Here is a 22,096-nt window from a genome sequence, read left to right as displayed (position 1 = left end):
GCTATTGAAGTTATTTCTTTCGACTGAAGCATCATGACGCTGCGTTGCATTCCTACCAAACAAGAGAGGCTAATATTGTTTGTTTGTTTTGGTAATCCACTAAGTTGCATCTGTGAAAAGAATTTATTGAAATAATGGGCACCAAAATATCTGGAATAGTGCCTGGCATGTAGAAGCCAGTTAATAAATGTGCATTTTATAAAGGCTAACTGACACTACTAAGTTCATTAGTAAAAAACAAAAATCCTTATCTAATAGATTATATATACTTTAAATTATTTTGCTTCTCAAACCTAGGTGAACATCAGAATCACCTGGAGACTTAAAAAGTGGTATCATGCTTTGCTTAAAGAAACAACCTCTGCTCTCATCTTCGGGCAAAGTCAACCCTGCCATCCTCAATAGCTAGGATATTGAGAGTCAAGGCTTTATAATATCATATGAACTTTACATCAACAAAAGAATATGAAAATATGATGCATTTGGCTGCTGATTTATAGAGTGAAAGTGTATATGACTTGTATATGGTAACTCTTCCCTAAGAGTTGTCTTCAAGTCCTATGAAAAATTAAAATATTTTTAAATAAATGCTTTCCCATTACACAAATTTTTCATCTGAAGTATAATTGCAATAAATTAATGTGCTGCTATTTCCAATAATTTGTTCAGGAACAAAATGTGTTTATGTAAAGACCTCATAAGAACCTGATTGTTATAAACATGAACGCCTATAAATGTGAATGAAGTAATTCATTCATATATCTGTCAAATCTAAGTTCTGAGGATGAATTAACAGGTTAAAGTGTAATTTAATGAATGATGAAAATATAGCTTACATTGAATTATATTTTATAAATAATTTACTGCTTGTCAACATTAACAATTTTACCAAGATAAATAAAAATATAGATGGAGGACAAAGAATATATAATAGAAGTTTTGCTATACTGTGCTTCTCTTTCTCAGGATAGCAGTGATGACATGAGTCTGCCTGTGTTATTTCAGAGCCCACCACATGTCAGAGTGCTCTCTGTGGCATGGACTGTAAGGGCGGTAAGTAATCATGTCTGTGGTGTGAGTCAAGGATGCCAGGCAGACCAGGATGCTCTTCCAAACCTTCTACATGTGCTGACCAACACCTGACATTCCAGAATGCTTTATCCTTCAGATCAAAGGTTTTAAGCAAGGGTGTCCTTCAGTGTTTTAAAATACTCTATTTAAAAGTACATATGTCCAGGCTTCACCCTGAATTACCGAATCAGAATATTTGGGAGTTGGATAAAGCATGTGTTGAAACTTTGATCTCTGCTAAATACTAAACCCTCTCCCCATCCCACCCACACTCCTAGCAGAGCTCTCACCTAAAGCCATTTTCAAGCATTTTTATTCTAGTATTCTAGTATTCTAGTATGAATTACCTGAAAGCAGGGTTTGAGGAGGTAAAGAAGAGAAAAGTCCATCAGTGTAACTGTGGAAAGACCAACGTACAAATTGCAGAAAAGGGTGGACTTAATCTAATGTGTTAGGTCTAGCAGAAACTTATGAGAAAATAAAATTTTACAGGACTTAGCAAAATGAACAAGCCCTCAGTTTAATTTGTTTTTTACGGAGAAACTATAAACCTGTAAACTTCTGTACTAGCTTGAAAGACTTTCAAGAATTTGCAAACTAGAGGAAAAATAAAAGTCAAGTAGAAAAATTACAGAAAGGCCCCATGCCCACAAGTGGACAACAGCAATTAATATATAGAAAGATAAATATTATTTCCCAGTGCTTATGAACATTTACAAAGCACCTGTCACATGTTTCATTTCACTTAAGCATCAGAACAACCTTATTGTTTTGTGGAATCTGGTGTAAGTAGATAGTGATTAATACTATTTTACACACGAGGAAACTCAAAGAGGTTAGGTGGCCTTGCCAAGGTCTCATCACCAGGACCCAAGAGCTTGTGCTTGAATCTGTTTGCCTAATGTTAAATAGTCTACCTGCTAAATCACAGGACTCTCTGAAAAATAAATAGAATTTGATAGATTAAAATACAATTCCTGTCTTTGCAATCTAATAATGAGAATATATGGTCAATGTCTTTCTCAAAGGAAATACATTCTTCTTAGGTCCCTCATCAAACCCTACAGAATCCTCCTGTTAATTATTTCTTAGCTAAGTTCCAAACCTTTCTTAGTGGCCTGGAGAATGTTTGGATGCTTTTCCGAAACTCTTTGGCATTGCAGGAGGGGAGGGTCTGTATCAGGCCCTTTCTTTCTACTGCTTCCAGGTCATTACAGCATAGAGAATATGTTTTACTAACATCACTTAGTGTTCCAAATAAAACATGGGACACTAATGGCCTCGAATCTTGGATTTCCATATTTATCTTGGGAGTTCCACTATCTGCAATCTATATGTGACAGAAGAGAGATCAAGGTCAACATTTAATGTTTGACTTTCCTTTTTCTGCTCTAGCTTTTATCTCTTCCTCTTTTATTCTTATCAGGCTAGCAAAATATCCGTTGACTGTGTTGATCTTTACAAAGAACTAACCTTTAGTTTCATTGATTTTCTCTAATGTGTTTCTCTTTTCCCTTTCGTTAATTTCCACCCTGATTTTATGATTTCCATCTTCCTCTTACGGGCATTGGATTTGCTGCTCTTGTTTTCCTAGCTTCTTTAGGTAGAAGCTGAGATTATTGATTTTAGATCTTTCTTCTCTTCTACTGAAAGTGCCTAAAGTTATAAATTTTCCTCTAACCACAGACTTCTTTCTGTTGTTTATCTCCAATTTAATTCTGTTGTGGTTGAAGAATATACCTAGTATGATTTCAATCCATTTGAAGCTGTTGAAACTTGTTTCATGTCCTAGGATAGGGTCTATCCTGGAGAATGAGTCATGTGAACTGAAAAGAACGTGGATTCTGCTGTTGTTGGGTGAAAAGTTCTCCATATGTCAGGGCAAGTTGGGTGATAGGGTTATTCTGGTCTTCTATATATTTACCGCTTTTTTCATTCTAGTTGCCTTGTTCATTATTGTGAGAAGAGTACTGAAATCAACTATAATTGTTGAATTGTCTATTTCTCTTAAAATTATGTAAGATTTTGCTTATTTAGGGACTCTAAGTGCATTTACAGTTGCCAAATCTTCTTGATATGTTTGCCACTTTATCAATAGGAAAAGTCCCTCTCTGTCTCTAATAATATTTCTTGTCTTAAAGTCTACTTTGTCTGATATTAACATAGCTACTTCAGGTTATTTATAGTCACTGTTTGAATGGTATATCCTTTTTCCATTTTCTACTTTCAGCTATTTATTTCTCTGGATATAAATAAAGTACTTCGCTTATAGGGTTAGATCTTGCTTTTTTATTCATTTTGGCAATCTCAGCTTTTTGATTGGAGTATTTAGTCTATTTACATTTAAAATAATTATTGTTAGCGTTGGATTTAAATTTTGCAATTTTTTTCTATATCTCATATATTTTTTGTTCCTCTTTTTTTCTTTTTAATAGTATTTTATTGAGATCATAATGGTTTTTAACATTGTGTAGTTTCAGGTACACATTATTATTTATCAGTTTCTGTATAGACTACATCGTGCTCACCACCAATAGTCTTACTTTTAGTGTCACCATATATATGTGACCCTTTACCCCTTTTGCCCACCCTCCAACCGCCTTCCCCTCTGGTAACCACTAATCTATTCTCTTCATCCATGTGTTTGTTTATCTTCCACACATGCATGAAATCATGCGATATTTACCTTTCTCTGTCTGGCTTATTTCAATTAACATCGTACCTTCAAGGTTCATCCATGTTGTTGCAAATGTCACAACTTTACATTTTTTATGGCTTAGTAGTATTCCATTGTGTGTGTGTATATATATATATATATATATATATATATATATCACATCTTCTTTATCCATTCATCCATAGAAGGGCACTTGGGTTGCTTCCATGTCTCGGCTATTGTGAATAATGCTACAATGCAGATAGGGATGCATAAATCTCTTTGGGTTGTTGATTTCAAGTTCTTTGGATAGATACCCAGTAGTGGGATAGCTGGCTCATATGGTATTTCTATTTTTAATATTTTGAGAAATCTCCATACTGTTTTCCATAGTGGCTGTACCAGTTTGGATTCCCACCAGCAGTGTATGAGTGTTTCCTTTTCTCCACATCCTCTCCAACATTTGGGTTTTTTTTGTCTTGGTAATTATAGCCATTCTGACAGATAGAAGGTGATATCTCATTGTGATTTTGATTTGCATTTCCCTAATAATTAGTGAAGTTGAACATCTTTTCATGTGCCTGTTGAACATCTGTATATCTTCTTTGGAAAAATGTCTGTTCATATCCTCTGCCTATTTTTTAATTGGGTTATTTGTTTTTTTGTTGTTGAGTTGTGTGTTCTTTAGATATTTTTGAAACTAACCTCTCAGTAAATATATAATTTGCAAATATAGATCTGCCACCACCTCTTCTTATGGTCGCACCAGCTGCTGTGCTTGGTGGGGCTTCTCTGCGAGGTCGGAACCTGGGCCCCTCGCTGGGACTGCAACAGCACAATGGGTTCTCCTGCTGGCTTGGAAAGTTTTCACATGCACACACAGGGCTACCAAGGAAGGGTAGGGGAGTGCTCATGTATCTCCACTAATTCCCAGGGAGCCCATCCCATCCACCTTCAGATGTATATCTGCGTGGCTGTCTCATGTGTCTTGTTGTGCTGGATGGGTGTCCTCCACGGGTCAGTGAATGTCCATTTAGTGGTAGTTCAGAAGAGGAGAGGTAAAGGGAACAGTTCACTCCACCATGTTGCTGATGTCACCCTTGTTCCTCTTTTAGTGCCTTTCTTTGTGATAAACAGACACTTTTAGTTTACCATATTACTCTCTCTGTTGATTTTTAGCTTTACATATAATACGTACACATACATCTAATATTTAATTTTTCATTGACTTTATTTACACTTTGAATATGTCATTCCATACTACCTTTTTGGTCCCCATTGTTTCTGATAAGAAATTAGTTGTTAATCGTATTATTGCAAATAATTTTTGCTTTGCTGCTTTTAAGATTTTCTCTTTGCCTTTGGCTTCCAGCAGTTTGACAGTGTATAGGTGTTGTTCTTTTTGTGTTAATCTTACTTATGTTTCATTGAGTTTCTGGGATCTGTGAGATTATAGTTTTCATCACATTTGGCAACTTCTTAGCCACTATTTCTTCAAAAATGTTTTCTGATCCCTGTCTCCTAGCTAGATAGGAGTTAGTTGGAATGCATGGCATTGTCCCACAGGTCTCTGAGACTCCCTTCATTGTTCTTCAATCTTTATTCTGTTCTTTGTATTGGCTATTTTCTATTGATCTAACTCATGTTCATGGTGATTCTTTCTTTTGCCAACTCAAATCTATTGTTGCTGTCCTCATTCCAGTTATTGTAATTTTTGTCTCTGAAATTTATTTCCTTTTATATAGTTTACATTTCTCTACTGATATTCTTTATTTAGTAACTCCTTGTCATCCTAGTTTACTTTTATTCTTTGAACAGTGTTTCCTTTACTTTTTTGAACATATTTATAATGGCTGCATGTAGGTCTTTGCTAAATCTAGCAAATGGACCCACTTAGAGTCAGTTTCTACTGACAACTTCTGTTTCAGTAACTGAGTCTGAGCCATACTTTACTATTCCTTTGTATGTCATAATTTTTGTTTGAAAGTGTTTATTTTAGGTTACCTATTGTAGCAACTCTGGATTCTTTTTTATTTTTCTGAGGTTTATTGAACTTTTTAAAATGCTTCATCTGTATTTAAATTTCAGAATCTATTTGCTCCATGGTAAATAGTCACTGATGTCTCCGCTCAGGCTTTTCATTCTTATGTTTATTTTTTAGCCTGGCTTCCTAGGTGTTACCTCTTGTATCTGCCTAATTAAGAGCTTAGCTAATGCTTTGGACGGAGATTTTGCTCAAATGCCTTGAACATGTAAGGTTGCCACCCTCTGCCAATCTATCTGAATGTGGTATGAGAAATGGATTCAAAGCTGCAGCCTGTTCTCAAGTCTCCCCAGGGCTCTGTTAGACCTCTCCTGCACATGCATAGGTTCCCACTCAGCCAGTGGGCAGGTGGACAGCTTATCTCAACAATTCTATGTCTCCCACATTTTCAGAATCTCCCCAGGAAATTTCTGGCTGGAAAGTTTTTCTTGCCCATTCTCAAATGAGTCCATCACCACTGTTAATAAGCAAACCAGGGATTTTTGCATCCTACTCTGAATTGAGTCATCTGCCCCCTTTGGCAACAAACACAGCCAGAGGTTTGTGCACCCAGCCACAACTTGTGAAACTTGAGTTCTAGCCATCCAGCCAGGGATTGGGGATGTAAGCAGTTCCAGGGAGCTGGCCAGAGACTCCTGCTGTCCTTCCTCAAAGCTCCCACAAGTTTTCAAAAATTAATAGTTCTCCAATTGTTGTCTGCCTTTGGTCAATTTCCAGTGCCCTTAAATGATTGTTTTTGACAATTGTGTCCAGTTTTATACTCTTTTATATGGAGACGAATTGTCTAGCTATTCACACAGCTATTATCCCATTGCTATGTCAATCCAGAAGAGGCAAAATCATAGAGACAAAAAATAGTGGTTTCCAGCCACTTGGGATGGAGAGAAGTCCTGACTACAAAGAAGGTACAAGGGAACTTACTGGAGGAATGGAAATGCTTATATCCTCTTTTTGGTTTTAGTTACATGACTATATGCATTTCTCAAAACTCGTAAAATTATGTACTAAAAAAGTATGAATTTTATAGGTAATTGATACCTTAAGAAGCCTGGCTTTATAGACGATCTGAACAGACATTTTTCCAAAGAAGATAAACAGAAGATACAACAGGCACATAAAAAAATGCTTGAGAGGCTGGCCCGGTGGTGCAGTGGTTAAGTTCTCACATTCCACTTCTCGGTGGCCTGGGGTTCACTGGTTCGGATCCCGGGTGCAGACATGGCACCGCTTGGCCAAAGCCATGCTGTGGTAGGTGTCCCACGTATAAAGTAGAGGAAGATGGGCATGGATGTTAGCTCAGGGCTAGTCTTCCTCAGCAAAAAGAGGAGGATTGGCAGTAGTTAGCTCAGGGCTAATCTTCCTCAAAAAAAAAAAAAAAAAAAGATGCTCCATATCACTAATTATTAGGGAAACGCAAACCAAAAATGACAAAGAGATATCACCTCATGCTTGTTAGAATGGCTAGTATTGAGAAGATAAGAAATAACAAGTGTTGGAGATGCTATGGAGAAAAAGGAACTCTCATACACTGCTCGTGGGAATGCAAACTGATGCAGCCACTACGGAAAACAGTATGCAGATTTCTCAAAAATTTAAAACTAAAACTATCATATGATCCAGCTATTTCATTTCTGAGTATTCATCCAAAGAACACGGAAACACTAATTCAAAAAGATACGTGCGGCTCTATGTTTATTGCAGCACTATTTCACAATAGCTAAGACTTGGAAACAATCTAAGTGCCCATTGATGGACGAATAGATAAAAGAGATACGGTATATACATACAGTGGAATACTACTCAGCCATAAAAACAAGATGAAATCTTGCCATTTGCAGTAACATTGATGGACCTTGAGGATATTACGCTACGGCAAATAGGTTAGATGGAGAAAGACAGTTACTGTATAACTTCACCCATATATGGAAGATAAACAAACAAATGGATATGGAGAACAGACTAGTGGTTACCAGAGGGGAAGGAAGGTGAAAGGGGTAAAGGGACATATTTGTACAGTGATGGACGGCAATTAGACTTTTGGTGGTGAACATGATGTAGGCTATATAGAAATTGAAATATGATATACACCTGCAATTTATATAATGTTATAAACCAATGTTACCTCAATAAAAAAATAAATTTTAAAAAAAGAACCCTGGCTTTTCAATAACAATAATATAGTCCGTGGAGTCAGACTACTCAGATTCAATTCCTAATTTTGCCTCTGAATCCCTATGTGACCTGGGACAAGTTACTTAACCCCTGTTTCTTATCCCAATACTGCCAAATAAGTATGATAATTGCGATCATTTCCTATTGCTGCCAGAACAAATTACCACAAACTTAATGGCTTATAACAACATAATTTATCATCAGAAAAGTCTAGAGTTCAGAAGTCCAAAATGAATTTCGCTGGGCTAAAATAAGGTGTCACCAGAGCTGTGTCCTTTCTGAGGCTCTAGAGGAGACTCTGTCCCTTGCCTTTACAGCTTCCAGAGGCTGCCTGCGTTCTTTGACTTGCATCCCTCCCTCTGTCTGCAAAGTGTGCAGCAGAGCATCTTCAAATCTCTCTCTGACTCTCACCTTCTGCCTCCCTCTTCCATAGTCAAAGAAGACTTGTGATTACATTGGGCCCACCTGGATATTCCAGGATGATCTCCATATTTTAAGAGCTGATTAGCACCCTTTATTCCATCTGAAACTATCCCCCTTGCCATGTAGTATAATATGTAATATCACCTATTCACAGGTTCTGGGAATTAGAAACTGGACAACTTTGGGATGTCTACCACAATAATAGCATCTTCCAAATGAGTTTATTGTAAAGATTAAGTGAGTTATAAGTGCAAAACACCTAGAAGAATACAGCACACAACAAATAGTACGTTAGCTCTTTCATTAGTATTATTATTACTATCAACTCTTCATATTGGGGTCACGCAAGGAGTAAACAGGGAGTGTGGGAAATGATGGGGATTTATAGATCGACACAATCTTGCCATACTCTCAATGAAACTGAATGTGGAAATTTCAGCATAGCTTTCACACAAAGACAACAGTTGTCACATAGCCCTATATATCTCTGGCTTACTTTCCTAATTTCAAACCTATATATAATCAAATCACACTACAAATTAGCCAACTAAGTATACAAGGGAGAGAAAATTTAAAAGCCTATCAATTTCCAGATCCTCAGGCCATCACCAAGGTGAATAAAGTGATTATGTATCATGAAAAATGGGCTTATTCTCAGAATTCCCATAAAACTCAATTTAACTATCTTTTTGTGAACCCATAGACATACACAGCCTTCAGGCACCACAAAGTTCTCTGTTATACCACAGCAGAATACATCATTCTCAAGCTTGTGGATACATGTAGACTGGAACAGGAGCAAGCCAGTTGTATTTTTCAAATTTCTAAGAGGTTGGTTAGAATAGAAGTCATTATTCTCCGTCTATGGATACGCAAACCAGTTCAGCAAAAGGGAACATTAATCATGCAGACATAGAACCTTCATTGATTCATTTCTATATTATTGCTGTTCCACGCAGTAAAAATCTTTCATTCTTTAAGACGGAAAAAAGCATATTCCCTGTGTATATATTTGGTACCCTATTATGTTAGGTAGATACATTTTTATTTAGTAATTATATAGAGCCACACCAAAGTAACTAAAGTACTTTAAAGTTAAATTTGGATCATTAAAATCAAGTATTAAAAGTATATTTGGCATAAGGAAGTAACTTCTGAAAGAAATGCAACTTCACTCTGGAGTAGCAAGCTTTGAACAAACACATGGAATATGACTAAAGCTCTGCTCAGAGGAAAATCCAAAGTTTTAAGTATCACATTAACACATAAGACAGTAAAATTAATAAAGTAATAAAATGAATGCTAAAGCACTTATCTTGAGAGGTTATAAAAATAAATAAGACTGCAGCAAGTAAATGGAAAGAATTAATAAATATAAAAATAGACTTTAATAGATTACAAATCATTAAATTATGAAATAAAAAGTAAATCTAAGAATTGCTTTCTTTAAAATACAACAAAATAGGTAAGCCATTAATAATTTAATCAGGAAAAAAAGAGTGAAGTATAAATACAAAATATTGAAATGTTTTTGTGGAAATAAACATGGATAGAGAAGACACTAATAGAATTAGGAGAGAATATTTTGCTTATTACTCTACTCAACGACAACAAGAACTTGCATGAAATAAATTATTTTCTGGGAACATATAAATTAAAATTAATCCTCTGTACCTTCCCCCTCAACTTTGCTGTAAACCTAAAACTGTTCTAAAAACAATAAAATCTGTTTAAAAATTAATAAGAGGGGTCTTCCCTCATCCAGACTGTGGAGAGCTAAAAAAAGGTTTGTCCCACTTTAACAAGAAAAAAACCAAATAACTACAAAAATCATAAATTTTCTTGAACCTATCAAAGAGCAGATGTCACAGAGTAACATCAACTAGCCTGGAAATCTAGTAAGGGGCAGGCCCTCAGGAGAGAGAGGGCAAGTACGGACTGTCTCGCCCACAGCAGAACATTAGAAGAAGACAGGACTATCAGACGAGATGGTGAGAAGAGATCATCTGAAATTTTATTAAGTTGCTAAAGACTGATATGGGCTAGCATAACAATATAAAACTGCTGATAGCCCCAGACAAAAGAGGAATTTGCATTTACCCACAAACTCTTTTCCATAAACTTCCAAGGGGTGCTCAAGTGAAAGACTGGGGGCGGGGCGGTGGAGAGAGAAGAGAACAGGCTCCTGAGGTGAAGGCTTGGAGACGGGGATTCGCTGCCAAGGCGGGAAAGGCAGAAACCCTGCTTCCTGTCGGCTCCCTAGTCTCAAGAGAAGTAAATGCCTTTGGCGGAGAAAATGACAACCCTAGGCATAAGTAAAGATCTGTTGAGGAGCTCCGTCAGCAGGCTCAGGCCCAGCTGAGGAGAGAATCAGTGAATTTGAACAGAGGTCAACAGAAATCATCAAAACTTAAACCCAAAGAGAAAAAAAAGAATGAAAGCAAACAGAACGGAGCATTGAAGAGCTGTGGGAAAATATCAAAGCATCTAAATATTTGTGATTGGAGACTCAGAAGGAGAATAGACAGCACAACAGAGAAAAAAATTTGAAAAGAGAATAACCATAAATTTTCCAAAAATAACAACAGACATCAAAACTGAGATCCAAGAGGCTAAGAGAACCCAAAGCAAGATAAATAAATAAATATATATATATATATCTCATATACATAGACATATCACATTCAAACTGCTTAAAAAAATAAAAAGAAAATTTCAAAGGCACCTAGAGGAATAAAAGATCCATCACATGCAGAGGAACAAAGACAAAAATTACAGCCACCTTCTCCTCAGAAACCACACAAGTGAGAAGGTAACAAGTGGCCTTGTTAAAATTCTGGAAGGAAAAACCAAAAATCTGTCATCTCATATATCTATATGTAGAGAAAATATTTCTCAAGAACAAAAATTAAATGCTTTTTCAGACACATAAATGTGGTGAGAAATGATGGCCTGAAGAGTCTACTGGAGAATAGCTGTACTGGCTTTAAGTATTTGTGTTAGAACAGAAGAGTGTCCCAAATCATTGATCTAAGCTTCCACCTTAAGAAACTAGAAAAAGAAAAGCAAGTTAAACCCAAAGCAAGCAGAAGGGAGGAAATGATAAAGAGCAGAGCATAAATCAATCATACTGAAAACAGAAAAATAATAGAAAAAAATTAGTGAAATCAAAATAAAATAAAAACTGTGTTGAGGCCAGCCTGATGACATAGTGGTTAAGTTTACACACTCTGCTTCACCGGCCTGGGGTTCGCCAGTTCAGATCCCAGGTGTGGACCTATACATGGCTCATCAAGCCATGCTCTGACAGGCATCCCACATATAAAATAGAGGAAGATGGGCACAGATGTTAGCTCAGGGCCAATCTTCCTCAGCAAAAAGAGGAGGGTTGGCAGTGGATGTTAGCTCAGGACTAATCTTCCTCAAAACAATAAATAAAAATAAATAAATAAAAACTGTGTGGTATGAACACAAGTCAAATTACGAAATGGAAAAAAGAGAACCTTAAAAACTGACATAACTAGATAGATCAATATGGCTATGTAGGGGAGGAAGACATTTCTTCTACCCACTGTGGGTTCTTCTGGCAAATTAAATTCACATGAGGCAGAATAACAGGAGAAAATTAAACAAAGCTTTATAACATGTGTACATGGGAGAGGCTCAGGCAACCTGAGAACTCGCCAAAATGGCTGAAGCCACCACCTTAAATATCATCTTCAGCTAAAGACAAAGGAGAATGTTGGGGGTGGAGGGGGAGTGATCATGGGAGATTACCACACAAGTACACTAAACAAATGCAGATTTAAGTCCTTGCCCTTGGCATTGATTAAGAGTTTCTAGAGATAAGGTCATCCCTCCTTCTTCCTGGTACAGAGAGGAAGACACCTTTACAGATGGAGATTTCCTTTACAATGTAAATGTCTCTTAACAAAGGGCAAGGAAATTCCACCCTTCAGAGTTGCCTTCCTGTCTGCAGTTTATTAAAAGTAACCAGCCCCAAACAATCCTCATGCCAAAGAGACATATCTTGGGATGGCCAATTCCAGGCCCCCACAGCTACATATGGGATCACAAAGTGGTGGGCAAAGTAGTAATTATTTAAGAAACGGTGTTAAGAAAACCAGAATCTTATGAAAAAAGAGACTTGGATTCTTTTTCACACCTGGCACAAGTAAAATTTTGATGCAAGTGTATGAAGATATGAAAGGTAACACTCTAAAGTTAATTTAAAAATATATATACAAGAAAGCATCTAGCTTAAGACGAAGTGTTGATGGATGTGAGTACATCAAAATTAAGGATTTTTGCTCTACAAAGAAGGTTTGAGAGAAGACTAGGGAAAGAAATTGCAAGAAAAAAAAAACCCAAGACAATGTTGAATGTAAGAGTCTCTTACAAATTTGAAAAACACTTGGATCTCAAGTGATGATAAATAGGCAACATATATGAATAGGAAGTGAAACTCCATAGACTGAAAGACACATGAAGATAATTCAAATCTCCCTAGTCATCAGAGAAATGCAAAGTGAAATGATGTTTACCACTTTATATCCAACAAATTAAAATAATTAGAAAGCTATATGATACCAACTGTGACAAGGATGTGAGAAAATAAGAACCCCGTGCGTTTCAGGTGGAAGTTTAACCTGGCAAAGCTCATGTGTGGAAAACTGCTAGGACCTAGGAAGCCAGAGTATGGCCCAGAAATGCTATATGTGGATGCAGAACCATTCCTGTATAGGTCCAAACAGGGGTATGTGTGCCTATATTTATTACAGCATTATTTGTGGTCATGAAAGCTGAAAGCATCCTTTGCATCTATTTCTTGGAAATAAATTAGGAAAAAATAATAGACATGTTAAAAAATATCATGCAGCAATTCAGAAGTAGTAACCACGGAGTATGGAATAGAGCCATATCATAATACCATTAATATAATTTCTAAATACACACACACTAAACAATATTTTACAGTTTACAAAAATACACACATAGCCAAGGAAAAACACACATTAGAGTGATACCTATGGTGGAGGAGGAATGAGGAAATGCACTAGGTAACCAAGGGAAAGGGAAGGGAACAAACAGAGCAAAGAGGAGACGTACGCAGTTCAATAGGATAGTATGATTAAATAGTATGATTAAATGAAATAACATCACCTCTCTGTTTGAGCCCCCCAACACACACTCATACACACACACACATACTTACACAGACACATACAAGTACAAAAAATAAAACAGAAAATTAGGTAAAACTTTGGAATGAGTCATAAAAATATTATGACACATACATACAATGGAATATTATGAAGCTTTGAAAAATAATGAAGTGTTGATAGAAAACCATCTCAAATGTATATTATTAACGTGAAATAGCAAAGGTCTGAACTGTGTGAAGAGTATGGTACTATTTGCATTATAAAAAATAACATATAAGTAAATGCTTACATGGAAGAAAATGGTGTAGGGGAGGAGGACATTTCCTCTTCCCAAATGGGGGTTCGTCTGGCCGGAGAACGAATTAAATTCACATGAGACAGAATAGCAAGAGAAAATTAAACAAAGCTTTATGAGGAACCATGGCCCAGGGCCTTTCTTCCCGAAGGAAGAAAGGGCACCGAAGAAGTGGGGTGCACAGAGTGGTTATATACCTCCAAACAGGGTGTTTCACATATGATTGAAATGTCCCTCCCACAATAGTCACAAGATTGCCCTGTCAGCTCAGTGCTTGATGGACACAGCAGGTAGTGGTCTGCTATCTCGGTGGGCGTAGCAGGAGGCTAGTCGATTGTCTGGAGCTGGGCAGTCACAGGTGAGCACAGCAATCAGTTCCTAGCCTAAGGAAAGATGCTTAATCCTTAAAGAAATGCCAAAATTGGGAGGGGGAGGGAAGTCAGTTACAGGAGGTTACCAGACTACACAATAAAATGCAGATTTAAGTCCTTGCCTTTGGTATTGATTAGGAGTTTCTGGTGAGAAGGTCATTGCCTTTCTTCTTCCTGGTACAGAGAGGGAGGCACTTTTTACAGATAGAGATTTACCTTACAAATGTAAACATGTCCTAACAAAGGGCAAGTTCCATTCCTCAGAGCCTCCTTGCCTGTCCCAGTTTATCAAAAGCAATGAGCCTCAAATAATCCTGATGCCAAAGAGACATATCTTGGGGTGGCCAATTTCAGGTCCCCACAGTGGTAACCATGATTGCTTCCAGGAACGATGACTAGAGAGCTGACAGACAGCAGTGGGAAGAGATTGACATTTTACAGCACAGCATTTCTTTAAATTTTATATTCTATTTACCTTACCAATATTAAACAAATAAATGAAATGCATTGTTAAAGAAAACTTACACCAATAAAATAACTGTCAATAATTTGAAATCAGCAGTGAGCCTGTCATAGGCTAAATTATTGGCAAGAGTAAAAAGTTTCAATACTTGTGATGTTTTGATGGAAATAACGGAAGCCAGATTGCTATGAAGTTGGAAAGTCTAAAAGTGCCCATGCTTTACTTAAAATTTATTTTATATTCAAACACGGCAACCTTTATCCATGTCTGCTACTCTATGCTTTTATAATATTTACTATATTACAATCTTTGGAAATAAAGATATGCCTTTGACGAGTCAGGATTTTATTTAGAATTCAGATTAATCAGTAGGATGCAAATAATCCCTTTTAGGACATACACCAGCACTTTCTATTTTAAATAGCCTAGAATCTCTGAACATTAAGGGGCTCACAGAATTCCCCATGACAATGCTGACTGCATTGATCTGCAGATGACCTGAGAAGCCTCATATAAAAGCGCCTTACCAGTGTGCGAAGCAATTCCAATTCCTCTCTCTCCCTTGAGTACTTTCATTCAGATATTCACTTTAATCTCAAAAGCCATTCACTTAAATTGTCCCTAATATGTCGCTACTCATCGCTCTCTGGTACGCTCTCAGACTTCCATCAACCTGCACTCAAAAAGCTCTGAATTGTTAAATTGAGGACAATTTCTTTCCTAAATCTCTCTATACACCTCACTTAACTGATAGGGGCTAATTCTATCTTGCAACAATCCTACAAAAACTTCATACATATGGTTGGTATGTCTAGAGCAGAATCTATAGTTAGTGGAGCCTTCAAAGATCGCCTTATTCAGGAATCGGACATTGACTTATTTTTATCATATCACAGTCTTGTTAAGGACAATAATATTCCCTGCTATGCTCTTAAGGAAGAGTACAGGAGTAGGAGAGAATAAAAAAACAAAAATTGAGAACAACTCTAATGCAGACTTATACTTCCCCAGATCTGGCTACCAGAGAATTAAAATTATTAGAAAGCTTAACTAAATATTCAGCTAAAAGAAATGAACAGTTGGGTCTGGCCTGGTGGCACAGCAGTTAAGTGCGCACATTCTGCTTTGGTGGCCCAGCGTTTGCCAGTTCAGATCCTGGGTGCAGACATGGCACCACCTGGCAAGCCATGCTGTGGTAGGTGTACCACATATAAAGTGGAGGAAGATGGGTGCGGATGTTAGCTCAGGGCCAGCCTCCCTCAGCAAAAAGAGGAGGATTTGTGGCAGATGTTACCTCAGGGCTAATCTTCCTCAAAAAAAAAGAAAGAAAGAAAGAAATGAACAGTTTACTTACTCTTAAGATGTTAATAAAGATATTCAAATATTTCCTTAGTTAATAATTGAGAAAATAATTGATAACATGGATACTAATTAGTAATGTGATTTATATGGCATTTACAGAATTAAGGGGGACAATACTATTAACTTTGGTGATATTTTCAAAGGAAATACTCCCAAAGAAATATTCTCATATGCTTAGGTAGATAACTTTGAAACACAGTGTTATTCCCAAATTTGGTACACAATAAAAAACAACAAAACTTAAAATATAGCCAGATAAACAAACAGGAACGAACCAGCATCAATTTTTCTTTCACATAGAAGGGAGATGAGGTGAGCTGTTGTGTTGCTTGTTTGATTTTTAACTGTGTAATTTATTTCAGGCATCAGCAAGGGTTTTTTCTAAAGGGAAGGGTAGTAAATATTTCAGCTTTGTAGACCACATGTTCTCTTTCACAAGTACCCAACTCTGCCATTGTAATGCAGAGGCAGCCACAGACAACAGGTAAATGAACGGGCAGGGTTGCGTTCCAATAAAACTTTATTTACAGAAACAGGAGAGGGGCCAGATTTAGCCTGCAGTGTATGGTAGTTTGCCTACCAGTGATCTATTTGATAGAGATAAATAATTCTTAAAAGTATAGTGAGGAGCAAATAATAATTCAAATCCCAAATCTCATCAGTCGTTGCCTTTGGTGACTGAGATGCCATGAATCCATGAATGCATCCATTGTGATACTGTTTGACCTCATTTTATTACCACATATTAATCCTCCTCTCCCTTCAGATACACATGGGTTATAAGTAATAGAACTGGTGGATTAATTTACTTTTTTATTTCACAATTTATTTTCTGATCTATTGTGAAGATTTCACAAAGAAAACCATATTGTTTTAGCAAATATTCTATAGAATTATAGTCCCATTATTAGAATATTATAATGTGAATGGTAAATATATAATAAAATAGCCAAAGGGAAAATTTGTAGAAAGGAAAAACTTTCAACATGGTTAAAGAGATATGTATTAAATAAATCATTGAATTGGATTTGAGCCAATAAAATTCAATTCAATTCAATTTCTAATTGCTCCGTGCTTGTATGAATGAATGAATGAATGAATGTTTAAAGATAGCACGCTGAGATCAAAGAACTAGTACTAGCTGTAGGAAATGTAACACATTTTTTTTGTTTTCCTCTCTTAACAAATTCTCTATTTCAGTTTTTCAGGGAAAAACATTAAATGTCATGAGTGAGAAAGAACCTTAAATCTATCCCCTCTTTCTTTTTTCACTGCTCAAGTTAAGAAGAAGAAACACTTAAAAAAAATCAAACAAGTGAACAAAAGCTCAAGGTCCAGATTCTGTACTTTGAATTTGATTCATAAGCCCTTTTAATTCTGTCCTCTCTTTTGTGATTAAACACAACACACAAATTGTCTAGGTAATAGGCTTGTGAATGGTACATAATAGACACAAATACATGCTAGTTTTATTCTGCTCTTCCTATTTCTTCACCTATTTCTTTCACTCTCTATAACAAATAGCAATCTCTTTGCTGTTGTTTCCAAACCAGGTTCGTTTTCGCCTGTGGCCCAGAAAGCCAAACACTGAGACAGGCGAGACTGCAGCTGAGAGAGTTTACTCACAAGGCAGCCACGTGACGAAGCAAGAGCATGAGCCTCAAATTTGCTTCCCTGAAATAGGGACTCAGGGATATTTATGGGATGCGCGCAAGGTGGTCTGAAATGCAGAGAGAGGTGATTGGAGGTGAGGAGAGGTGAGGTAATTGATGATCTGCGCAAGCGCAGTCAGACTCCACGCCTCTTCAAAGGACCCATGTTCACAAAATGGCGGTGTTAGCATGACCTGAGGGTGGAGTTTTTAGCCTCCTGACATCAAAAGGTGACCTATCGGACATCTGCACAGACCCAGTTGATGAGTTGGTGGTCTCAACCAGCCTGAGGTGGGCAAAGAGTTCTAATTCCTGAAAAACAGCTCACACACCCATTACCATGGTGACCCAGGCTCCAGGGAGATGTTATCTGTAGGAGCCTAGTGGAAGTCAGATAGCATATTGCCTAAGTAGCGCAGTTATCAATGGGTGGGTTAAACAGACAGAAGCTGTAATCAGTAATTGCAAAAAGGAAAAACCTTTAGAACCTAGATGCTTAATCATCAAGGGCTGTTTGCCAGTTTCACTATAAATGTGCAGTTACAAAAGTTTTCTCTAAGCCCAGTATTGCTAATGAACATATCTAGATGGTTAAGGGATACATTGAGAGAATTTTAGACAACTCATTTATTGATTAATATTTTGTGGGAAAAGATCTTTTAAATATAGGAATAAGCATATGGCTTAGTACATTGCATTTAAGACCCTGTCTATTCTAAACTATTGCAAGATAACTGATTAGTGGTAGAAATTTCAGTCGTATTTACATAACATAATATTTCCAAATACCTTTACCATTATTAACGTGTTTTATCCTTCAAAACTCTCTGAAGCGGTTAGAGTAGGACGTAATATGTTCACTTTGCAGATACAGAGATGGACTCCCAGGGGCTAAATGATGCATACAAAACTAGAAAATTAATAATCATAGAATCTAAATTAGAACTCAAATGTCCTTCCGTTCTTATTGGATGTATAGTCTACTGAACTCTGCTACAATTAATAGTTTTAAGATGTGCACAGCACAGTGCACACTATAAGTGTGAATCTAAAGAGAGCAAATTGAGGTATCTTCCAAGAGAGGAGAGGAGCCTCAATTCAGAATAGCTGGATTGGGGCACAGCTTTAAAGTCCAGGAGTGGAAACGGTAGAAACATAGTCAAAAAGAGATCTTTTAAGGCAATTTATCTAATGATGATTTTAAGGAGATTTGATAAGTCTGTCCTATTGGTCCTTTCTGAAAAATATGGGGCTTATAGTCCCCTAGTGGGAGAAAAGTCCAACATTTTAGCTCTACTGTCTCCTGGGCAAAGAAGTAATGGCATCAACACATACACGCCACCTCGCCTGATTGTGCAGTCCCGAGAAAAGGCAAGATAATTTGCCATTGTTTGGAGATTTACTCCTAACAATTAAAAGGGAGCTATGATAATGTTAAAAGCAGAAACGATGTTTATTAATGTCATTATTAGTCTTCATGAAAAAGATTTCTTCTTTGAAATAGTGTTAAGTAGCATAAACTTTTCAACCAAGTTATCACCTTAGTGTGTGGTCATTCTTCACCCAACACTAAAGGACCATTTGATTGATTAATTTATAGATTTAGCAATTTCTTTAAAAGATCACTCAAAAATCAGTTTTGAGCAAACATTGGGTCCAATTCTTAATCACTATTCTAAATCTTTTACATCTATTGTCTCATTTAATTCTCATGAAAACCTTATGGTTACTATGATTGTGCTCATTTTACAAATGAGGAAACAGAAGCTTAAAAGAGCTTAAGAAATTTCAAGATTTTACAGCTGTAAGCAGAAGAGCAAAAATTCAAGCCCAAGTCTATTGAGCTCCAAAGCCCAAGGGTTTTGGTCATTATTTTGCAGAAGACATATTTAGAAAGTCAAGGTTTAGACACAGAAAAAGAAAACTAACAGTATAAGGCACTACAGTTGTCAAATAAGTAACAACAAACAGACAATAAGTAGTATACAATTTCTGAGTAAGGAAGGATGACTGTGAGTTTAAAAAGTAGGAAGTTATGGCAAAATTTATCTCAGTTAGATCTTGAAAGTTAAGAAACCCACAAATAAATGGAGAGAGTTGGAGCATTTACCCCCATGATATGTGGAGAGGAGGTGGGGTGAAGAATCAAAAAAGACAAAGAGGTAGGAATGCTCAAAACATGTTCAAGAACAGAAAATAGGTCAGTTCAACGGAAATAAAATAATAAAATAAAATGTGTATGTACACATACACATACAATGCCAGAATACCTATGAATGAATATAATCAAAGTTCCCACGTCACAGTAAAGATGCTGTGCCTCACTACTTATAAAGCATCTGTTTCTCCTATGAGTGTCCAGAAAATAATAAACCCTTCCTAGACAAGACCAAAGAAGAGAATGCACAGGTACCAAGCTAATGTAAATGTTGAATATAGCATAAGAATTAAAACAAATATTATAGTCATAATGAACTATGCTGGTGCATCACAGCTTATGTCATCAATAGAGTCCAAGTTAAGCTACAAGATAGGAGGGAAAAAGTTCAGAGAGGGTGAAGGCAAGAGATCAGGGCTGGTGTGAGAATGTCTACATGAGCACAAGGCTTCTGGGGCCTCCAAGTTCTTGGCAACTCCACTTCTAGTGTTGGCCAAAGCACAGACAGTAGGGCTCTCAGAAGAATATGCTGATCTTCATCAATGTACTTAAAAAGGGAGATTATTACCAATCCTAACTCAGTATCCTTCTTCCCTCTGATACCTCCTGTGTTGTGACTCCTTAGGTATTCACGGCCTACCTAGGCACAGATGAGACAAGAATACTGCACTTCGTTCGCATAACTAAAGGTGGCCATAGAGAAGGGAGGGGAGAGCAGAGTCAGGGCATTGACAATTCTGGTAAAAGCTGTCCTCTCTCTCAGTGAACAGAGAATCATTTCTGTTTCAAACAAGGTTTTCCATTGTCCATGAATGTTTGTTTGCAAGAAACAAGAGAAAACATTTCCTCTCCATGTACAATAGGAAACTATAAGCGAGAAAAATAAAATCTATTCTCCATGGAAAGAATTTTAGCAACAATAGAGGTTTGATTTCTTTCCAGAAAAACATGTGTGTGTGTGTGTATTTCCCTGTGAATAGGGGTGGGAGTTGGACACTGAACTGTGCTCACTCCCACATATTATATTTTCAGATATCACTCAGGTCTTATAGGGAGGAAATGGAAAAAAAAAAAAATAGAGTTCTTTACAGATACCATGATGCATTATTACAAAGTGCCTTTGGTAGACCATTGACTTTCTAAAGCCTAGACATTTAGGTTGTTCTATTCAAGCATGTGAAACATAAAACCAAGACCATAATGCTTCAGCTTTGGCAACTAGTTTAACCAAGAAGAAGCCTATAAGCACCAGCATTTGTTCGTGGCAGGCCTAGCTGTGTAGGCTCAAGGAAAAGAAGATGGTTCTGCATGAAGCAATAAAATGAAATAGTCAAGCAAACCATTATCTCAACACCTAGGCTGTATAGTACCCTGTGTTTTCTCTCCATGGTTTTATGCTATCACATTGTGCCCTACACCTCTCTACATGGATATAACACAATAGCTCACACTCAACAGTTTCATAACCAAACCATTCATCCTTCCCCTAAATCCATACCTTCTCTGTTTCCTAGTTCAGATCATGGCAGCAATATCCTCCAAGGCTTTAAAGCTCAGCAGCATCTTTACCTTCTTCTTCTTGTTCATTCTCCAGATTCAGATGATGGCCGTCTCTTGCCATTTTCTCCTGCCCCAGCCATGACCCTAATTCAGACTTTCAACGTCTCTTACCTGGAAAATCACAATAACCTCCTTACATAGTCATCCAACCTGCAGTCTCCCCACTGTATTACCTCCTTCACACAACTGCCACAGCCGGCCTCCTACATCTTAGGTTTGATGATGTTAATTTGCTGTTTGGAAGCTCTCATCGATTCCTCACTGCTCACAGCACCATTTCCTTGGAAAATAAGCTTTGGCTTGTGCTAGAAGGCTTTCAAACAGTGGGAAAAGAAGGAAGGACGGGGACATAGGAAAGAATAAAAACATTTCAAAATCTACAAAAATATTTTTACTTCAAATTTGGTTTTGTGTTTTATTTGTTTATGTTTAATGGACTTATTGTACAAAACAATCCTATTTAGGAAAATAAGACAGCATATACCATGGATCTGCTTATTTTTGGAAAAAACAAAGAAAGAATAAATCAGAAACTAATGTAATTAGTTACACACGGGGGAAATGTAGATTAGATCAAAACGTTAACTTTCCTGAATTTGCTAACTGTACTGTGGTTATGTAAGACAACACCCTTGTTCTTAGGAAATACATACTGTAATGTTAACAGATAAAGGAGCGTGGCATATGCAGCCTACACTAAAATG

At 36.9% G+C, this 22,096-nt stretch overlaps 1 long non-coding RNA gene across 1 annotated transcript in view; it reads right to left on the bottom strand.

The window, feature by feature from the left end:
- The window catches only part of LOC139081780 (uncharacterized), a 120,967-nt gene extending 99,367 nt beyond the window's left edge, over window positions 1–21,600 (bottom strand). Inside the window, exon 1 of the long non-coding RNA XR_011537083.1 lies at window positions 21,331–21,600. This is a non-coding gene — a long non-coding RNA (uncharacterized lncRNA). The remainder of the gene's footprint in view (window positions 1–21,330) is intronic.
- Between the last annotated feature and the right edge of the window lie 496 nt (window positions 21,601–22,096).

Source organism: Equus przewalskii, chromosome 2 (genome assembly GCF_037783145.1).
Source record: "Equus przewalskii isolate Varuska chromosome 2, EquPr2, whole genome shotgun sequence".
Lineage (NCBI taxonomy): Eukaryota > Metazoa > Chordata > Mammalia > Perissodactyla > Equidae > Equus > Equus przewalskii.
Note: the sequence above shows the minus strand (reverse complement) of the source record. Positions and strands in the feature narration are given on the sequence as shown.